The sequence below is a fragment of the Etheostoma spectabile genome, chromosome 9 (genome assembly GCF_008692095.1).
Source record: "Etheostoma spectabile isolate EspeVRDwgs_2016 chromosome 9, UIUC_Espe_1.0, whole genome shotgun sequence".
NCBI classification, from domain to species: domain Eukaryota; kingdom Metazoa; phylum Chordata; class Actinopteri; order Perciformes; family Percidae; genus Etheostoma; species Etheostoma spectabile.
Genome location: NC_045741.1, coordinates 18,976,681 through 18,984,642, shown reverse-complemented (window position 1 = coordinate 18,984,642; position 7,962 = coordinate 18,976,681). Strand labels below are relative to the sequence as shown.

The 7,962-nt window shown below is 39.5% G+C and overlaps 1 long non-coding RNA gene across 1 annotated transcript in view; it reads right to left on the bottom strand.

Annotated features, from left to right (window-relative positions):
• Positions 1 to 263, bottom strand: part of LOC116696226 (uncharacterized) — a 25,204-nt gene extending 24,941 nt beyond the window's left edge. Inside the window, exon 1 of the long non-coding RNA XR_004333661.1 lies at positions 252 to 263. This is a non-coding gene — a long non-coding RNA (uncharacterized LOC116696226). The remainder of the gene's footprint in view (positions 1 to 251) is intronic.
• Positions 264 to 7,962: the final 7,699 nt, after the last annotated feature.

Here is a 7,962-nt window from a genome sequence, read left to right as displayed (position 1 = left end):
CTATCTATCTATCTATCTATCTATCTATCTATCTATTTATCTATCTATCTTTCTATCTATCTATCTTATTGTCAAAATATCATGTGTTGGCGGCATAATTGTGCTAGTGATGCATATGGTTTCATGATAAATCACTCCAAAATACTTGTGACTGCTTACCGTATAGACCTAAGAACAGGAACAGATCATGCCTGGGGACATCTGCTGACGATTTCACTATGAAAGTCTTTGATGCCTCAAAACACTCAAACTAAATCTCACAGGGATAGCAGTACATCCATCAGCACCATGACAATGCCACTTGCTCCGTCTGCCCCAAAGAGGTTGCCAGTTCATCCCTGGCACAACACCTAAGTCAACAGCATGGACCACCCACTCATCTCTGTTGAGACTTCTGCTGGAAAGACACTGGCCACAGAAAGTTTAGGGTCACTTAGAAAATTCAATCCATTATAGGCAAAAGGGTTCTCCAATGTTTTCTCACTTTGTTTTTTTAAATGATATCAGATTAGTAAACAGAATGTGCCTTTGGAATGTTGGATTAATGGTTGCTGATAATGGGCAATATAGATATGGCATTAAAGATCAGCCCCCCACTCAGATCAGCTGGTATTCTGTCTATAATGGAGTGATATGGAAATTCATAAGTGACCCTAATCTTTTGACCGGTAGTGTATATATACATACACACTCACTGTCCCATTAATACCATATGTGCTAATACACACACCTCAATCATAAATTCATTGCCTACACAAACTCACACAAATGCTTAGAAGTATGTGTTGTGGTCCTGTACTAGTGGAGTGTTAACATAACTTTGCCTGGGTTAGTGACTTTAATCTTAATGTGGCTACTGGGATGTAGAGTGCCAAGTGATTGCTGATTCATGATCCGATTGCCTCTGACTTTCTCTGTAATCACTCATTTTAAATGTCAATATAACCGTGTTAACGCCACAGCTGCTGTCATCAACCTGCATTTTGTTCATTTTGTTGGGCACTGTAGAAAACATAAAATAATTATTTTATCTGCAGCACAGCAGCTGGGTAATGACTGCTGTTTAAGGTAGTATTTATAAGCCGGGATCATATGTTACATTGCTTCCAACAACAGAAACAGACATAAATAAAATTTATAATTAAAAATGAATATTAAGTAAACTGTCATAATTTCAGACATTTATACACGTTCACAAGAGATTTCACACTTCAGAGACGCGAGCCGTTCCGGCAAAAATAGACCAATGGTACCGTTCTGTAGTTTTTCCACGCTGATAGTAGCCTATACTACCGGGAAAAAAATCAACATATATTACTACAATATTAATATTACTATAGTGCCATAACCAAAATATACGTATGGTTATCATCGGACCCTTTCCTAGTTATCACATTGGTAATTGCATGGTATTACACCTGTTACCTTCTTATCCCCATATTACCCCAGTATTACATCCTATTACTGTGATGCATACCCAGTTATTACTTTGGTAATTACATATTTTTGTCCAGCAACATGTCCAGCAACATGTCCTGTGCATAAATGAATGTATGCACCTGCCCTCAAATGCACACGCACAGCTGCTTAGCAAACCAACAACATAGAGTACAAATGCACACGCCGGCATGAACATAAAACACACATACTGTTCATATTCTTATCCACCACGTTTCCTACACACTGAAGCTGCTGTTACTGAGGTGATGGTATTTGGCTCTTCTTGGAACTGCCAATGGGTACTGCTGTGCTTCTAGTTAATTGAGTGGTGTAACTTTGGTCACGAGTCATTATTTATGGATATCACTGCAGGGGAAGTTTGATTTATCAATGCCAGTTTGAATGCAGCTGCTCTCATTCCAGTCCATCCTAGCTCAGTGGTTTGTTAATCATGTTTGTTGTTGTATACTATGTTTTGCCAGCGGCACTTAGCCTGCCCACAAAGTTCTTTTTGCTTAAGGCTGTGTGGCCATTTGCTTTGGACATGCATAATTTAAAGGCGGTAGTCTGAATGTGGACAATCCTTACACAAAACAGTTGTTGGGCAATCACTGTTCCTGCTTGGGATTTTACACCTGAAAATTCATTGAGACACAAATTTTTCCTAAATTATCAACTGTAATCACTTTCAGAACTATGTTGAGGCTGCAAATAAGTAGTGCAGACTTGTAACTCAGAGAGAGAAATATTAAAATGTAAGTGTTGATATGGTTAAAATGAAAACCAGTTACCTGAAGAAATCAATAAGTAAATCAAGTTCATCAACACATTATATATCCTCATTACTTTATCTGTAAACTAAGGTCATTTGCAACTACAAAAACAGACAGACAGATGTCCCATGCAGTGACAGTGCAATAGTTCCACGTTATGGCACTGAGCCACAGGGACACAGCACATAGACACAGGACTCTGCTGTACATTGTGTTCTGTTCACACAGTGCAAAAAATAGGCTTCACAGACACTGTGGGCTGCCTAAAGGAGGCACTGCTGTACTCTGCGGGGAGCATTGTTGCTGCTCATAAAATAAAACAAACCATCAACATGCACACAGCCGAGCTCTTCCAAATAGTTAACATGACATCCATGCGGAACACCATGTAACTGGTGTTTTTTTTTTTTCTTTCTGTTTTTAAGTACTGACAAAGAGGACTACATGAAGTGTAGGCTATGTCATGCAGACATGACCCCTGACCTCCAGCTTTGCAGATACAAGTGTGTTGCAGCTTAAAAGTGATTGGAAGAGATTGTTACTATTTCACTATTAGCAATTCCTTTAGGTAAAATGTTCACTGGTACAACACCCTCTTCTTTTTTATGTTAGATTCTCCTCTCTTTGTGTCTTATACTTAGTTTTTTTTTTTTTTAAGATTATTTTGGGGGCTTTTACGGCCTTTAATCAACACAACAGTTTAAAGAGAGGAAAAGGGAGAGAGAGTGTGGACGACATGCAGCAAAGAGCTGCGGGTTGGGTTTAAACACGGGCCACTGCCAAAGACTGCCTACAAGGGGGTTCTGCTAAGAGTGCATGTTTTCTGCATCCAAAGAACTGGTCAGATAACCCTAGATTTTTTTTTTTAATAAAAGGTGGTGGACAGTTGTTTTACTGTTGATGGTGAGAAAGATATGCATGTGTAAGGTAACTCTCTGCTACATAACATTCATGAATCAATTGAGTACAGCACTTCAGAACACTGAATGTCTCCAGTAATCAGTACTTTATACCATTTCAGTCCAATAACAGGTTAAAAGGCATGGATTTGAACAATTTTACACAACAACGCCTATCTTTCTTTTGTGGATTGTGCTGCTGAATGTTCCAGTATTGTACTGTTGACCTGCCGCAGAACTGTTGATTGCATGGTTACACCATGTGATTGCTGAGCAATTCAAGGGCAATACATAATTTAAAAGATAATCCATTTTCCATAAAATATATCTTAGCATTCTCTGTCTTTATTATTTATCGTATTTCCCCTCTTTTGACAAACATTCTCCCTGTCCCTCCTATTAGTCATCTAATCATCGATTCACCTCTGTCCGTCTGTTCTTTCATTTGTCTCTAACACTCTGCTCTCTAACGCTACATCCACACTAAACAGAAAGCAGATTGTACAAGATATTAGGCATTTCCTAATCTATCGGTTTCGGCTTTTTATATTTTTTTATATTCATTCATCATGATTCTGATGTAGATGTAGATTGTCTGATGCGAGGCGTAAACGTAGCAAAGGATGTGCGTTTTTACACAAACACGTATTACTGTGGATGTGTAAAAGTGTATTCCTCGTTTCTAACACACTGACATACATTTCTGAATTGGTGACCTACATCTACAACTCTGCAGAGTTGCCCATAGGCTTCCATCAATCCTTAAAGCAATCTTCCTCTCTCCTCCCCTTTATCTCTCTTTGTGTCCCTCTATCATCCCATTTCCCTTTCACACACTGTTTGTGGTATTCAGTCATCTTTTCATCTAAAGCTGCCTCATCATTTGTTTGAGTGTTTGCTATATTGTTTGTTTCCCTTCCCTGCCTTTCCTCGTTTCTGTATGTGAGAGTTCATGTGCATGTATACTGCATATGTATTAGTTTAATTCATATGTTTCTATCCTGTCCCCATGTCTGTTTAGACAGAATTTAACACGAGTACTACATGATAAAAGATATTTTCCTGTGGTGGAAGAAGTCAAGTACTATACTTAAATTACAGTATTAGTCCCACAATCAACAATTATCGAATTGGCCCAAACATAAGTTTTTCTTTCCTGGGAATCATTTTTTTTTTAATCAATAAATTTATGATTTTATGATTTTATTTTTATGAATTTACTTATGATTCAAAACTAACATTTTACTGACACAGCCAAACATCAAGCAAGTGCATCAACACAAGACATAGCAAGCCAGCCAATATTACTTACTAGTCCAACAAGATGGCCAACTCCTGTCTTAAACACATTTCCTCAGACACTTTTGTGAAGATGATGAGTGATCCATTTTCTACATTTACACAATGTCCCCACACAATACTAAACTCTAAATTGTATTTTGTGTAAAAAATAAATGTCTCCCTACTTTCTCTTTAGTGCATGCTGGGATATGCTCTAGCCTCTCTCCATCTTTATGAAAAGTGTTATTGCACAGAATAAAAGAACTGTAGAGAAGTCAAATATTTCCTTCCTTTCATATTGTCAACAACAGCGTCACTTTGATATTTACTGACAAAACTGTTGTACACCACCTGTGCACATGACGCTACTTAATCAACAAAGAAACTGGGCCTCCATCATCACATGCGCTCCACACATGCAGTGAGCGAGATGAGAAAATATATATTTTCATCCTTCTACCTGTATATTCCTTCTGACTGGCGCTTCCTCTAAAAAACCCGCAAAGCAGCCGGATCAGACTCCACACTGTAGCACTGCGCCGATCAGCTGTCTCCGGTGTTCACTGACATCTTTAATACCTCACTGGAGACATACCACGTGCCAGCCTGTTTCAAGTCCTCCACCATCATCCTTGTCCCCAAAACAACAAAGATCAAAGGACTGAATGAATACAGACTTGTTGCCCTGACTGCTGTTGTTATAAAGTATTTTGAGCGCCTTGTTATGGCTCACCTCAAAACCGTCACATAACCACTGCTGGACCCCCTGCAGTTCGCCTGCAGAGCCAACAGGTCTGTAGACAACACAGTCAACATAGCTCTGATTTCATTGACTTCCTGTCTGACAGGAAGCAGTGTGTGAAGCTGGGGAAACACGTCTCTGACTCTCTGACCAGTTCCCTTCAAGGCTGCGTCTTTTCCCTTATGCCCTTCTCCCTGTACACCAACAGCTGCACCTCCAGTCACCAGTCCCTCAAGCTTCGCGGTACGACAATACCCTCACTGGACTCATCTCTGGTGGAGACAAGTCTGCCAACAGGGGGAATATTGACCACCTGGTGACCTGGGACAGTCAGAACAACCTGGAGCTAAAAGCTCCATGGAGATAGATGTGGACTTTAGAAAGGATGCTGCCCCAGCTGCCCCCATCACCCTGAGTCACTCCACAGTCAACACTGTAGAGTCCTTTCGCTTCCTGGGCTCCATCATCTCCCAGGACCTGGAACATCAGTTAACTTATTAAAAAGCCCAGCAAAGGATGTACTTCCTGCATTCGCTGAAGAAGTTCAACCTGTCAAAGACTTTGATGGTGCATTTCTACACAGCCATCATTGATTCCATCCTCAACTGCTCCATCACCATCTGGTACGCTGCTACCACTGCTAAGGACAAGGGCAGAATATAGCGCATCATCCTCTCTGCTGAGAAAGTGATTGGCTGCAATCTGCAGTCTCTCCAGGACCTGTACGACTCCATAATACTGAGGCGGGCAGGAAAGGTTGTAGCTGATCCCTATTACCCCGGTTATAAACTATTTGAACCCCGCCGCTCTGGAAAAAGGTTGTGGCCTATCAGGACAAACCCCCACAAAAACTATTTCTTCCCCTCTGCAGTCAGCCTCATTAACAAGGCCCAGGACCCCCACTGACATTGACTCTTAACACCCCAACCCACCACTAGTCATTACACTTTCCATTAACCTACATCCTGGACTATACACCTGCTCATTGCAAATACTATACATTTTTTGCACATTTTGCACTCAATCCATTAAGCCTCTTTTTTCTCATGTTAAACATAAATGTCGTATATATTTGTTTCTGTATTTATTGTTTATTTCATATAAATGGTCAATATGTTTGTTTGTTTATGCATACACCAACCACCAACGCAAGTTCCTTGTAAGTACTTACTTGGTAATAAACCTTTTTCTGATTCTGATGTGCTGTTCAGTGGATCTATCCTGTATTCTGTTGCTCTCTTTTCCAAATATTTCTTCTTTTCTGTCCCCGTACCTCTTTATCTTTTGGTTTTCTCTTTAAATTTCTTTTGTAGCTCTTTATTTTCTCGTTAGTGGTAAAGGCAAAAAAAGACAGCAAAAAGGATGTAGAGATGGAAAGGAAGAGAAAAAAACTGTCTCTCTCCAGGGGTATTAATAATAATTGAGAATAATTGAATAATTGAGACTCTGCCCTTCATAGACCAGCCCGCTCACTCCTGCAAAACAGCCCTCTGAAAACGGCATGTAACAGTTCAGCCAATTACAGAAAACCCACCAACAATGAATTTTGTTTGGTGTTTTCTGTCATTATTCTGTCACTGCTGCTCTGCTTTCTAATTTATCAACATCATCTAGCATTCGCTTTGCAGTCATTTCGATTGGCCGTTCTTTGCTGCTTGTACTTTTAAAAGGGAAATTAGCCATTCCTGATACTGGCTTACAGTGATATTTACGTATTTAAAGATGGTGTGACAGAGCAGTGACGCTAAACTGCAAGAATATAGTCATTTTACCTGAATAGCGTCATTTTACCTTATTAATAAAACCAACTCTATTGAATGCTGGAATATCATAGGCATAACCTTTGCTTATCTCTATCTAACCTGCCCCTGACTCATGTGGCAGCAACTGTACTGTAAAGGAAGGTTTTTCCACTGACAGACAAAAGAAAAGCAAGAAAAAAATGTAACTATTAAAATAAATGCAGGTCTCAGGTCTATGGATGTGATTGGTTTCAGGAACAGACAATGCAAACAGAGGTTTTGCTATTTGTAGGCTGAGAAAGTGCATGTCCTTCTTGGTAAAATTTCCAGCGCAAAGTGTGTCAAAGTGTCAAAAGTGTCACGAGAAGAAGAATATACAGTGAGTATGATGGGATTACATTTTATAAACTAAACTGGGTCAGGGTAAAAGCATTCAGTAAATTTTATTTTGCCTACGAGAGAAAATAAAGTATGAAAAGAACATATACGCTCAAAGAACATATATAAGAGCTTGACTGTCACTTCTATGTTTGTTGGTATGCTGTTGAATTTTGCAACATTCTATCATCTTATCTTGTCTCCTGAGGTGATCTGTTCTTATTGCAGTAAGACAATATTCATTTTGTTCTGCTGTCTGGGTGACAGACTAAAAATGTGCAAACAGACTGATCTCATTACTGAACCAGCTGACAAATTCTTCTGTCCACAATTTTTTACTCAGTTATGACCAGCAGCTGCACTTACACCATGTACATAAATCTGTCTGAAGTATACCGTGAAATACGCCTTATAGCACTTTGATGCATTCAAATGATACAGGGACAACTGACCCTTATGTAGCGTGCAAAAACGGCATTGCAAGCCATCCAATATTGACTACACTCCTTACACCTTACACTTTCACACTGTAAACTGTGCGCTATTGAAACATGTAGAAGAAGCACTATCAAGTCAACGGAGCCAAATTTTGAGAAGACAATAGCAAGATATCTGTACTCCACTTATGTCTTTACATTAATCTATGCACCCTATTGAGTAATTCCAAGAAGTAGTTCTTTTTGCCCTGACTGTAACTTGCATCTTGT